The 14,801-nt window shown below is 35.5% G+C and overlaps 1 protein-coding gene across 5 annotated transcripts in view; it reads left to right on the forward strand.

Moving 5' to 3' along the window:
* Positions 1-14,801, forward strand: part of LOC129246876 (leupaxin) — a 114,651-nt gene that overhangs the window by 34,448 nt on the left and 65,402 nt on the right. The window contains exon 1 of one of the 5 annotated variants that reach the window (XM_054885582.1): positions 11,520-11,618. The exons of the other annotated variants lie outside the window; for them this stretch is intronic. The gene's annotated coding sequence lies outside the window, so the exon portion shown is untranslated. Of the gene's footprint in view, positions 1-11,519; positions 11,619-14,801 lie in introns of those variants that run through there. 5 annotated transcript variants of the gene reach the window in all.

The following is a 14,801-nucleotide window of genomic DNA, read 5'->3' on the forward strand; positions in this document are numbered from 1 at the left end:
TTTTTATCCCAACACAAGGTATATAACCCCTTAAGTTTAAGACTAAGTATTATAGTCTGAAAAATGTTTTTGAATTTGAGTCGGTCCACGGTTCTATTAATTTTGTATAGTGCAACGCAACCTTTTCCAGAAAAACAACCCCAAACTGTATTGGAACACCCTCCATGTATTGTTCTCTATTTTACAACAGACCCTCCATCTCCAGATTTCCAAAGCTCAACCCTAAAATCCGAAAGAGAAAGTTTATAATTTTACAATATCGTTACCAAGACGTGTAATATTATAAAATCGGAGCACAAAAAAATTAAAAAAGGAATAGCGTTCCAATTCTCTGCAACTTAGCCACTCAAAATTGGGCCCCCAATTTTAGTCATACCTCTTCCTATTACAAACAACAAACTCAGCAACGTCATATCATTAAACAAAAAATTGATTTTCTCGCCTACGCAGACGTTCTGTCTCTCATAAAAAAATTAATGAGCAAAAAAGTACAAACATAAATCTCAACGACATTCACAATGATATTTTAAACTGGTGCAATAACTCCGGCACAAGGCTCTGCACAGAAAAATGTAAACACATACGCATATGCAAGAAAAAACACTGCCACTCAAATATTACATGTAATAATTTTAACAATAAACAACACCGAAAACTTAAAAATATTAGGTATCGAATTTAATAATAGATAAGACTGTACAGAAAACAAAAGTAGCGCCCATCTCGTGCCGCTATTCCTCCACTTTAAGGCCGGCGGGCCAATTAGATGTCCTAAATTCAGTAGTTTTCGCGAAGCGTTGTAGGATGAGAAAAAAAAAACAATTAGCCAAATGAAGTTTTGGGGATAGTTTAATATATATTTGAACTAAAACAAAAAATTTGTACAATCTCCAACAATATATTGTAAGCCGAGTTATCAATAGATTCCCAGAGCGCCTTGCCACTGAAGTATCCAACTTGTGTACAAGATACAACTTGCAATTTTCATCTTAAAACAAAAAAAAAAAAGATTATTAATTTTGATGTAATTATCTTCGATGTGAACTAAGAAAATTGGGAGAAACACGTAAAATTCGAATTTTTGGGGAAGGTAGAAAAAATAAAGTGGTTTTTCAAGGAAAAAAAAATTCTTCAACTGGGTAAAAGAGTCGCTTAAAAAAAGTTTTTGGATGTTTTTTTTAGTTCACATAGAAGAGAAAACAATACTGAAGATAACGCATTTTGAATGAAATGGATAGCTCGTTTAGTTTTTTTGCAATCGTGTTAAACAAATGTTTGAACATAATAAAGTGACTTTGAAGCCTTAAATGCTATTTCAGTCATTGCTGCTATAAAATCTTTAATCGAACAAATTTTGAATTTTTGGTTACTCACCTAAATCTGGTACAGTCGACTCTAGACTCTCTCAAACCTGCGATATTTCGAACCTTTCATAAATTCAAAGTAATCACGAGTCCTCTAACAAAATTTGAAAGGTGAATTTCCTTTCTGGAAGAAAGCCTGGTCATTTCGCTTAGACAGTGTAAAGGACAAAAAGTATCTAGGCACATACCAAACTATGCAAAAATCTTATCTTTAATGATCAATCTGCATTTTCGAAACTATAACGAAAAGTGATGGCTTCTAAACGAAAACACAAAACTCAATCCGCACCAGAGAACTGCACCGGCTCAGTGTAAAACATTCATACGCTTCGCTTGAACAAAAAAACAGGCCTTTGCGTTCAAACGATCGAACTTGTTCAAATAAGTTATTGTCATTGTTCATTTCAGCTCAATCAAATCATGTGCTGCGTTTTAGCTCTCCGATGTTATCACCAATCGTCTTCATAGCAGCCGTTTCGGGTATTTGCTCGTTCGGCTGTACATTCATTTTTTTGAGCAAGAATAAAAGGGCTATAGAGCCAAATGAGCCGGTTTGAGCACGTATGATCCCGCATGAGTTTTTGCTTGTAACTAACGATAGCAAAGTAAAAGCAAAATTTTAAAGCAAAAACACTATATTTTCATATTTGTTTTTTTTTTTCTTAAAACTTATAATAAAACACGAAAGAAAAGAATGTAAATAAGGAAACATTGCTGAAACCAACTAATCCCTTTCAAATACGAAACGTAATTTACAACGTACATTGTACGCCAACACTCGTTTGCTCGAACATGTGCTATTTACAATAATGACAATTACTTCTTTGAACAAGTTTGATCGTTTGAACGCAAAGGCCGATGCTAATTTCATTCAATGCTTTTTGTTCAATGATTAGATTTGAGCCGAAGACATTAGATCATACGTGTTGACTGAGCTGAACTACGCGTTCGCCTGCATGAGCTGACTGCACTTGACCAAATATTTTGGTTCAATTGACTGAATGTGAGCAAGAAATTTAGCGTATGAACAACTCAAGAAAACAGTGAGCCATGCAGGTCTCTGATCCGCACCGAATCGGGTAATGAAAGTATACCAATAATTAGATATCCCATCAATAATAAATCCAAGATCATCATCCGATTTTCTGAATGGCCACTACCTCTCAAGTTCATAGATACATCACTCCGCTAATGGCAAAAATACGTTGATACGAAAGCGAAGGTATATCATCAACACAATCTCAATTATTTCGTAAACGAATCGCTTTCATAAGGTAACATCAACAAATCAGCTGATTCCTTCAAAATCACAATTTCTCTTATTTTTGCTTCCATTATTATAATTAAATTCTTTTTGTATGGGTATGTTTATACTGCTAAAATAACAACAACAATCGATTGATAGCGTAAATGATGACAGTTTGATTGTATTTCTTGCTTAAGCTCTCGCCGACGTTCAAAAGGTTGAATAAAATTTTTTCAAAGTTTGAGGTTATTTGGCCCATTTCAGATGCTGCTATATTTTTCATAAATTCTGCTCTAAAAGTTTAGCAGTGTCGAAAGGGTATCACTGTATTCTGCTCCAAATTAACACTAAACCTACCATGGCGGGTCAAATGACCCATTTTAAACTTTTTTTCAGAAGATTTTGGAAATAACATTATAAAATCGCCGTTTTCTTTCACGACTTTTATTAAAAAATACATCGAATGTATTTTTCAAAATTTACACCTCTCTTGCTAATTGTTTTACCGAGAAATATATGTGATCTGCTCTAACTACCGTAACGGGTCATTTGACCCATGCACAGATTGTGTCTCTTGATTGAGCCGTTTTTCCTATTACGTGATATATTTCGCTCCATTGAATTATATTTATGCAGACTGACGGATGAATAGCCAATTTCGTTCTACTACAAGCGAGCATTACAGTAAAAATTTCAAGTTATAGGGCTATTTTGTGAATCAAAAATTCTTATTTGATAATTTTACATATAATTCTTATCCCAAAAATGCCAAAACATTCAAGATATTTGAAATCATTGGAAGTTATAAATAACATAGATGAAGAGTGTTCGGAATTCAGTGAGGAGCAACTGTCTGAAAGTAAAGTAATATAGATAATAATTCATTTGACAGCACAGATGGATGTGAGTCCTCAGGTAAAGAAAGCGAAGGTAAAGAAAGCGAAGACGAGAAAAAGACCGTTATCGAGTTCAGAAAGTGAAAAATATGTGGAAGGTCGATGTACTTAAATTGCGCCTGATGGTACAATTTGGCAAGAAATAGAACAAAGCTCAACACCTGGACGTTCTCCAATTTATAATATTTTTAGGGAGGTTGTAGGCCCGACAGCGTATGCCAAACGAAATATAATGAAGGGCAAAGTAAGAACTGCATTTTCTTTGATTATTGTCAATCGTGTAATGGAGCACATAAGAAAATGCACAGAAGAAGAAGCCTCTCGAGTATTGGGAGCTCAATGGAATTTTACTCCTGCAAAAGTAAATGTATTTATTGGTCTTCTATGTATATGCACGTGGCTTATATCAGGCAAAAAATTTGAACATTTCATATCTATCACTAAATGGGGTCTAGCCAGCAACGAAGCCAGCGTTTACAAAATGATAAATTCGCTCTAATCTCAGAATAGCCAAAATTGTTAGAAGCCTGTGTAACATGTAACTATCGATGAACAGCTCTTCGAAAACAAAGTAGATTTACACAATATATGCCGAACAAACCGAATAAGTTTGGTATCAAATTTGGTATCAATTTTGGCTAGCATCTGATGTCAGCACTAAATACATCATCAATGGATTTTCATATTTGGAAAAGGAAGAAAAAAGAGGTGCTTCAACTCCGCTTGCGAAATTCGTTGTTCTCAAACTAATGGAACCGTTCACAGGATGCGAAAGAAGCCTCACTACAGATAATTTCTTTACAAGCGCTTCACTCGCTACGAAACTATTAGAAAAGAGAACCACTCTTTTGGAAACGATTCGCGGAAGCATAAGAGAACTGCCCAAATTAGCCAAGTAGAAGAAAGATGGTGCGCCACGCTTCTCAACAAAACTATATAAATCGAGTCATTATTCACTTACCATTTATAAAAGTAAGACAAACAAAAAAGTGCTTTTACTAAGCGCAAAACATAAATCTGTAAGCATTGAAACATATGGCAAGCGTATACCAGAAACGATAAGATCTTACAATAATACTAAGTACGGTGTAGAGATGACGAATCAGATGGCCAGAAAATACTCAATGAAATCAAAATCGCAAACATGGCCTGCGCAGATTTTATTCAATATTCTTGATCTGGCTGGAATCAACTCAAGAGTTTTATATAGAGAAACAATCGGCAAAAACACCTCTAGATAACAACTTTTATTTTAATTAGCGGAAGAACTTGCCGAAAGAAGATTTTCAACAGGAGCAAAAACAAAGCAAAGAATAAACTATTTTTATGTTTTTTAAATTTAATATATAAACTATTTCGAATCATTAATTGAAAACAATTGTTTCATTCATGTACTAAATTGGCCTAATTGATATATTTTTCGCTAGACTTAGTAATATATATAACATTTTAAAGGCGGGTCATTTGACCCACTTTGGTAGGAATAGGAATACATAAAGTATCGGTAGGTTTAGTGTTAAACACGCGAAGTGGCTTTTCTAAAGGTTTTTTCAATTGGCGCGGGTCGATTTTGGCGCCCTGTGGTAGCCATTTTGTTTTGGTGACATCTGTCAAATCTTTTGTTTATTATTCAGTTGTTTATGCCAAATCATCATGGCAAGTTACACGATTGAAGAGCACGTTCAAGTGATAAAACTTTATTATCAAAATGAGTGTTCATTAACGCAAACGTTGCGCGCATTCCGCCCATTTTTCGGTAGACGTGGTGGCCCTTCCAATTTCTAATGGCCCATATTGAACCATATGGACCTAGACGACATGTGGTGCCAGCAGGACGGCGCTACGTGCCACACATCAAACGCCATTTTATTCCATTTCAACATCTACCCGCCCTTATTGAAAAACCCTTTACTTGCCTTAAAGCAAATACCTACTTTAAATGGCTAGCGAGCAGTTCATATTCTTTCTAAAAAAGTGTAAAAAAGGTTTTATTAAATCCAAGTTTACCGCTTTCTAAAATACAATCGGCATCTTTCACAAGATCAATATTTTCGTCGTGTTTCGAATTATGTAAAAATAACATGAAATTGCATAAAATTCATGTGCCTATAAAATTGTATTCCTTTTTGTTAATAAATAGCAACAACCTCACCGTTTGTCTGCGGCTGCCACTGTTACCGCTGGCATACAAATTCATAAACGAAGCAAACTTTTAGGCGCGAAGTTGTTTACGCATCTCATTTGTATTTTGAATTGTTTGTTGAGAATTGGCGCGGGCAGCCGTGCAAAGACTAATATTATTCAAATCATTTAGAACAATTTCCTCGCAGCATTCCATTACATAAATTTTACTTAAAGCTCCATAGCAAGCTTAACTAGTCAAACGTGCATACATACATACATACATCTACATATGAGTTGGGTATACTAAAAATTAGTATGTGTTCAAAAAAAGAATTTGCCACATAAAAATGTAGTGTTGAAATGACGCAATTTACTGCCTTAATAGCATCGTAAAATATTTATTCAGCACTAACGGCTTGCTAATTCTCCTAAAATTCGTCTTGTATGGGTTTTAAGGGATATTGACAAAGCTTTGGTTTACGGATCATTTAATAAACTTTAGAGTTTGTAAAATAAAAAGTATTAATATACGATATACAAAATATGTGCTCGTAGATCAGGAAAACGGAAAGCTCTTCCTCTTGTTAGTTTGTTCGCCCACATGATAACTCGCAAAAATCGAAATACCCAGAATATCTTAGCCAAACGTTTTCAACCAAAGGATGTACAAGTCTTAAAAAGTTTAAAAAGAAAAATATTTCAGCGCACAACCTAAACGTAGTTGGGTATTTTTCAGCAGTGTTGCCATACATTTCGTGGTACAAAATTGTTGTACGTGATTTGTGCGTAGCTATCCTTCGATTGGTCCCAGATTTAAAATCCGAAGTGGTTACGATAAGTCAAATAATCTAAAAATGAAATTAGAATTTTGTAATAGAGTCCCCTCCGCGCCAGGCAATCTCGAGGTGCATTTCTGCCGTGTAAAAATCTCATAGAAACCAACTGCTTTTCAGAAGCGGCATAAAAGAGAAGGTTATTCTCAATACTAGAAATAAGCCAATACACTTTCGCATTCGCTTGAACCAATTTTCGAAGCACTTTTGCCAATTAGAACTGTATACCTGTAAAACGAGTAGTTCAACGGCTTCATCAGTTTCTTTAGGTGTTGACTTCGTATATTATTTTTGATGCTCGGAAACAAAAAGAAATCTAAAATCATTAGATGCCAAACAAGGGTTGTAAGGCGGATGACCTATTAATTCGATCTTTTTAGTGCTCAAAAACTCTCTTGTGTGAGCCGATACGTGAGAGCTCGCATTGTCGTGGTGGTGGCATTCTCTGACACTTCTGACAAACAAATGATTGTGTACCACTTAGAATTGACTGTTTTAAATATCTCTAGTGGAATAATAGCGATATGACCAGATTTTCCGAAAAAACAGCCGACTATTTGAGCGTTCGCTTTGAGGTGCTTCTTTTGCGTACAACTTTTGTTGTATTAAACTCGTCTTAGAACACGCATGTTGTCGATTGCTGTTTCGTTTTCGAATCATATGCACAGATCCAAGATTGACGTCATTGACGTGCTTTGAACCATCGCGGCGGAAATTCTACAACAATCTATCGGGAACAAAACTTCTTCACGATCAAATGTTCATACTATATTGGGCCAGACTAATGCCCAAGATTTCGAGATACATATGTCACACGAGGATCTTGCGTTATAAGTTTACGCACAGCCTCGATTGTTTCTGGCATAACAACCGTTTCTGAATGGCCTTCATGAAATTTATCCCGTAAATATTGACAGTCACGTTGGAACTCATTCTACAAGTACTAGTGGCTAAGTGTGGTGCTTTAGAGTCAGACGAGTCGAAGTAAAATTTTCACGAATTAAGAGGGTATTCAAAAAAACGGGGGTGCCCTGGCGTGCATGATTCCAACCCTCCTGCTGAAACCAACCTGCTAAAAACCAAACGGATTTTTAATTACTATAGATGCCGCTATCGAATGAACCTTGAACAAGTTAAACATTTTTCTTTTCACAATATAGCGGCTGTTTGAAAGAAATTTTTTTTTGCAAACTAGTTTTGAGAAAAATGCGTTCCAAGTTTTCAGACAAGACAGATCGGAACCGATGCCATGTAACCAAAAAGGCTATAACTCATGAAATAAAAAGAATTTTAAAAAATCCTCCTAATGACATATTCTTAAATGTCTAAGCTTTGAAAATATACAAAACAAAATCATTTTTTTTTTAATTGCTCTGGAATACCCCCTTAATTCCATAACTTGGGTGAGATGAATTTTTCAACTTACTGAAAAAATAACAAAAAAAGCTCGTATGTGGAAACTTTATAAGAAAGGTTTTCCAAAAAAATACCAAACTTTTCGATAAAAATATTGCAATATCGATAAATGTCAAAAGTAAAGTTGCAGAGGCTCGAAATATAATTGGTGTTAAACCATAACGGCTGTGTTAAAAGGTGCCTTAAAGCTTTGCTTTAGCAACCTTATTAAGATCTTGATAAAATTGCGCTTGTCCTTGACCTTTGGAAAGAAGAAATCTGTATATTTAACTAGAAGTTTTTGTACAAAAATTGTCATTGTGAAACATTTTCAATGAAATATATTTCGTTATTATTTGATATTTAATGTAAAGGGAAATCTGAAAGTGAGGCCGAATTTGTGAATTGGAATGAGTTTAAGAATATACATATCTTTGTTCCTTTGATAAAACAACTTAAGTCGACTTATCACGTTTTTTCTGGCAGACACTAAATTGGTTGCTTTTCTCGAAATATTAAATCAATTTATAAATTATAGCTGCAGGTTAAATGGCCAACTTAATAAAAGTTCATTAAAATATCAAATTTTGCTCTTAAAAATCACAATTTATTGACCCCAAAGCAAAACCTGTGACTCTATATTTTGTTGTTTTGTCAAAAGTCCAGCTACAAGTAACTATAATTCCTTTTACCGTTTTCGTAACTTTGTTCCTAATTTTTAGTAAAGTGTATTTGAAAAAAGATTTCCACTAGCGAGTCGTTGTCATTTGTATGTACATACATTGCGACCGACCCATTTAATTGATTTAATAAAGGTATGTGCCGCACATAAACCTACTCCTATACACGATTTTTATGTTTTTCTTTCATATAATTTGTTGTCATCGTCGTAGATTCGTTTTTCGTTTATTTGATTTTTAATTTTCATTTGCTTTTTTGTTGCTAAATTTAGTCAAAGTCAAATGATTCATCCATGCGCCGAAGCATCGCACAGTTAGATCAAAATCGGATATTTATGTGTGTCGCAAAATCTCTAAGTAGCAGCTTGACAGTGTGTTGATTCCATCAAGTGAGCGCTAAATTACTTTGCAATTCAATACTAAGGTTGCGAGAGCGAGAACTATTCCAGTGAAGAACGAAAGCAATTAGAATTTTGATTGAAATAGTGTTGGATAAAGAATACTATTGTAACATAAATACAAGGTGGCGCAAAATTAATCAGCCTATCAGGAGATTTATGCTCTTTGCAATTGTCGTATGGGAGTGGGGCGCGTAAAGGTCAGAGTAAAGATTTCCATGACTCAAAATAATTTTTTTATTTACAAAAAAAGTTATTTAAATATTAGATGATTTATTTTGCGCCACCTTGTACATTGTGCATCTGTGTAGTCTGTAAGAAAATGTAAGTTTTCTGGATAATTTTTAAGCAAATAATAAATAAAACTGGTGTATTGGAGGGCTGTTTGAAAATTCCGTGCAAAAATAACAACTACTTAATTGTTTGGGGTAAATCTTTTTTATATTTTGACATAGACTCCTTTTAGGCGCATATACTTCGTCCAACACTGTTCTAGTTTGTTGATTCCTTTCGAATAATAGGATTTGCCCAAGTCTCAAAAACAGTCCTCATTCGTGCGATCTCCTCCTCGAGGAATCTGTGGGAACCAAGTCTGGAAATTAGGGGAAATTTGAAACGAATTATTAATTTGTCAACCACAACTGCTGAGGCGTGAACTGCTGTGTTGTCGTGATGGAAAAGGAAAATTTGGCGGAAACTCGGTGTGTGTTCTTCCAAGAGATGTTACTAGCTAAACATAACCTCGACACGCGTCAGTAATACTATCTCCCTGAGTTTGCACGGGCTTTTCAAACGACTCTTTAGGAGGTTCTAAAGGTTCCGTATAAGATTTTCATACAGTTATATTAAAATACAATAGTTGGTTGTGGTTTCAAGTCCGTTAAAAACTTTACAACGTATGAGATATATGACTCCTCGTGAAATATATGAGGCGAATTATGAGGACCTCACTCAAGCAGAAAAATTGGTCAGCAAAATACGGAAAACATAGAAAAATTAGAGTATTCAAACAGCCATAGGAATGAATTTAGCCGCAGTAGTAGTATGAGAATAATTATTACATATTTTTCAAAAAGCCTTAGCTTGGTTGCAGTTTTAAGGTAGCTTATTTTGGCATTGAATTTTAACCAATATCAATGCTACGTTACACTATTTTTCTTTCGTGACCCTATAATCGTCGTTAAGCGTTTGCCGAATACTTTGGAGCGGCATGGGTATTTGAATAACAGCTTGGATGATAATTAACCGGACCCTGAAGCTGTGAGCTACTCGATCATTTGTGTCCACTCCCACGTCAATGAGCGCCCAAGGCGAACATCTGAGATAGAAGACAATACCATAAATGATAATAACAAATTTTCCAATAAAAAGTTAATAAAGGGCTATTTTGAGGAGTTGGACAGATGTTATTATTAACAAAAAAAAATTTTTTTTTAATGATTGAAAAATGAGTCTGTACACAATTTCTGCTTCTCGGTATGCCCAAGTGGCAGATCCAATCAGTTGACAGTTTAATTTGCTTAAAAAATATTATATGGTAATTACATTCCGTCCCATATGACTTTTGAGAAAACAACTTTAGTTTGTTTTACGAAATCGATTTATGTAAGTAAATTTACAAAATTCTGCAGATCTCCACATACATTTTTATAGCACTTTTTTTGATTTTGAAGTATGGAGGCATTGACTTTATACACTTTTTTCGAATTTTAGCAAATTGACGACGCTTTACTCCACTATATCCCTTAAGAAGAGGAATAGTGCAGAATTAAGGTAGTTAAGTCGCGATTTAGATCAAAATAAATGCCTCAGAGTTCCTCTAATATTTTCTTTATTGATTGCTTTGCATTTTTCACTTTGCTTCACTGGTTAGCCGTGGCTTTTACTTGTGAAACATATGTATCTACAAAAGACTATAAACCTGGTAAATATCTTTTTGCCATTCCAATTCTTGAACATTGTAAATCTTGTGTTTTTATATCTCCTCGACCCCACTGTAAGTCACCCCCGAGTTAAGTAGAAAATCTGGTAGACTGATATGTTTTCGTTTTTCTATTTTTTCGTTGAGAATTTATTTTTGTTATTCTCATTTATGCTTCACTCGAAGCGATCAAGGTGAGATCGGCGTCAGCGAGTGCCACATGTGGAAATTTGTGTTGCTCTTTTGACAGTTTTCAGCATCACAAGCAAGGGAAGTCATTTTAGGAAGCTGCACGTAGAGAAAATGTCAATGAGTGGCGTTGTAAATCGTGGAGATGAGTTTCTGCATCTTTTCAAAAGCAAGCAAAATCCAAACAAACAGAATTCAAAAACAAAACATTCAAGTTGCTGGAACATTGCATACAATTTCGCTCAACTTGAATAGAATGCATAAAAAAAAAAACGAATACGAAAATTTCGTAGCTGATACTTAGCTGAGCTCGCATGCCCACAGTGCTAACGCAGTTGAGTGGTGTAGCGTTTCTCGAAACGAGTGAATTATGTATTGAGTGAGTGAATTGGTTTTTCACTATACCAACTGCTTAGCGTGCGTCTGTGGTACTCGTTTAAAAGTAAGCGCGTTTAGTTGTCTTCGAGATTTTGCAAGCGAATTTTGTCAGCGAAAAATATTTGTGAATTTATTAATTCTAACGAATCTTAATAACCAATAACAATTTTGAAAATTAATTTTTGTTGACTGAGGTAACTATTGCGTTACGTGAATTTTCGTTCAAATCGGACGCGTGTGCGAAGAAAAACTAATTTCGGAAAAGCATAATAAACAGAATTTTACAAGAAATTTAGTGAAAATCCAAATGTGGCTACAATCGATTAAAATCAATAAAAATGAGTTTCCTTTGCCGCTGTCGAATTTTTGAGCATACATACATGCATACGTAAAAACATATATACATACATATGTATGTATTATTGCCGTTTTATTAATTTCGCTTTGATGATCTGCGGGAAAAATAATTAGTAGCGAACTGGTTCGCTTTTAGTGAATTTGTAACCATGTCTAATTGGCGTTCCTTCTCTATTCCATATTAGCAAATGGTGCATATCGTACGGTATTATTTTAGGAAGAGTCAATAGTTCATAGTCACATCTCTTTTTCGTTATCTCCGAACCAGTAGCGAATTTCACGTATTTAATATATAAGAAACGGAACCATATTCGAGCTAGCGCTTCTACCGCTGTCGGAACAGTCGATAGGGTAGAACATGTTTCCACGACTGTCGGACTTATATCCGGTCAAGGAGGGCCACTCTAGCAGGGAATCTCCCAAATATGTATTTAAGGGGAATGTTTATGCTGTTACAACAACATAGGCTAGGTAAGGGCATTGGCGTACCATTCAGGAGGTCCTAGGTTAGCAAATTCTGCAAAAGCCGTAAAATGTATTGTTGTTATTGATGTTTTTGTTGTGTTGGCGGTTGTTGTTGTTAGGGTTTGTTGTTGTTGTTAGGGTCTGCTGCTGCTGTTGTGGTTGTTGTTATGAGATGTTGTTGGATTATGCTGTTGTTGTTGTTGTTGGAGTTATGAGATGTTGTTGGAGTATGCTGTTGTTTTTGTCGGAGTATGTTGTTGTTGCTGCGTTGTTGTTGTCTTTTATTGTTGTTATTGTTGTTGTCTTTTGTTGTTGTTGTTGTTGTTGTTATCGGGGGTTGTTTCTTTTAATATTATTAGTATCGTTTTTGTTGTTGTTTTTGATATTGTTGTTGTTGTAGTAGTAGTCAAGCTAGCCCTGCTAGCATGTCACCGATTGCCATCGTGTATCTCATCTAACAGTAGGCTCAGGAAACATGCTGTTTCGTCAGGTTGGGTCCAGGAGGAGAGGGTGTTAGGTTAGTGAGTTTAAGAGGGCATGTAAATAGGTGGTTAGTATCATGCCGGGTACCTTCACATGTCGGATATTTTGAGTATGTACACTAGCCCCATCTAGTGCGCTGAACCGCACTCTTCGCAAAATTAGTAGTTAAAGGTGGCTCGCAATTGTGCCAATAATTCAGGTTTTCCCTGCTGGGCGGCTTAGCTATTGAGTGAAGCATCAGCTGTGCCCAGCACATCTGTTCGTCAAATTGCTAGTGTGTGTGAATGTGTGCATATACGATTATTTAGTGAATGTGGGATTGTGCAATAGCAACAATTAACAATAATAGCAACAACAATTGAGGCAGTGATCAGAGCGAAGCAGTAAAATCTGCTATGCCGCTACATGTCAATAACACTTGAATCGCCTTTATGTTATAAATATAACAATTACTTTAATAAATGCAATAAAGAGTTATCAGAAAAAATAACAATCTTGTGTTGGAGCATGAACAACTGTCTCCGACATAGAATGGGCAGCTTCTTCCTAACATCGTCGTGGGTAACAACAGTGCAGTTTAATTGAGTTGATTGATTAAGGAGCTTTTGTATGTTCTTTTTCATGGCATTTGTTTGTGCATACAGGGTGACTCGCATCGCAAATATTCATGGGGAGTTGTATGTTTGCGAATTTAGTTTTTTTCGCGAAGAAAATCCTTAAATTCTAAACTCTTGCGAAGCAGATTTTCTAGGTACAAAGATGACACATTTTTGTTCGTTTAATCTTTTGATTATCTCTTCCTTGCCGATTTATAAAATTTTATGGCGATTTCAGAAATTCTTGCTTTATGATTGACTCTAGTTGACTCTTGTTGATAGTTTCTGACCCAAAAACTAATTTTTAGGATTATTTTCGATTGAAAAGTTTAAATTCTTACAAGTTTTTGTACTGCTCATTCTTTGTTAAAAGTATGTAAACTTTTTTTCCTAAAACTCAATTTCCCTTTTTCGAAGTTCGTTAGTTATAAGAGAAAAGGAGAGAAGGTAAAAATGTCCTCGGAATTTTTATTTATGATAGGAGAGAAGGGAATGCAGGAAAATCTGCTGTGGTATTTCTACTCAAAATCGGGCCGATTAACTCATTGGAGCTTTGCACGAAATGTTGAATGGCGTTTAGCTCAATTTTAGCAAAGCAACATCAATCTTCTCATACTTCACTTCAATAATTGATATTGGACTATTGACTTACCTTTCCCCCTTCAAAAGCTATTAACAATTCATCCGGGTAACACTCCAAAACTCCGAAACCCTGTAAATAACATAACTTGTACTCCTTTTTGCTTAAAAGTTAAATGGTTTGATGCGAAGATTCGTATACTATAATTAGTTGAAAAAGTACGTTGCTTGTTTATTTTATTAAGATTGTTACCGTTATCAGGACAGCCATGAGATGCGTCGTGATGTCTACCCTGCAGCAGCTTCATAGCGAGGCTACTATGCTTCCGATTAAGGAGCATAGAAAGATACTTCCGTAGGAACCGCCCCTGCAGCCACGTGCCAGAGGCAATACCAAATCTCAGGCGAGTCAGAAGGCATCTCTTTAACTAACACGAGATCCAGGATCGAACACTGAATCAGACAGTTTATAGATATGCATTAAAGGATATTCATCGGGAGTCTCTTATCACCTTCTTAAACTCCCTACCCCCGTTGTCGAAGTCCAACCATCGCCCATCGCAGATGGAGAGCTTAGGCTGCCTTGTGAGACCCTAGTTTCTATGGCACAATTACGTTCATGATATTGCAGCATGTTAAACTCCTACCTACCCAGAATCGCCCCAACATTAGCTTGCCTTGTAATATGGAGTAAATAAAAAAAAAAAACTTGCACTATAGTTTGGTGAGGATGTAATCTCAGCTTCTTTCAACTTTTTAGCTATTACTACAGTGCAAGTTTTGGGGTTCTCCTTAATAAAACCAGCAATTTTTCTCTCTGCTTGGGGTATGAACTTTTTTTTTGGCCTTCCGCTATCAACTGGTCTTCCTATTTTACCATTTTTCTTGTACTTGGAA

Source organism: Anastrepha obliqua, chromosome 5 (assembly GCF_027943255.1).
Source record: "Anastrepha obliqua isolate idAnaObli1 chromosome 5, idAnaObli1_1.0, whole genome shotgun sequence".
In the NCBI taxonomy this organism is placed as follows: domain Eukaryota; kingdom Metazoa; phylum Arthropoda; class Insecta; order Diptera; family Tephritidae; genus Anastrepha; species Anastrepha obliqua.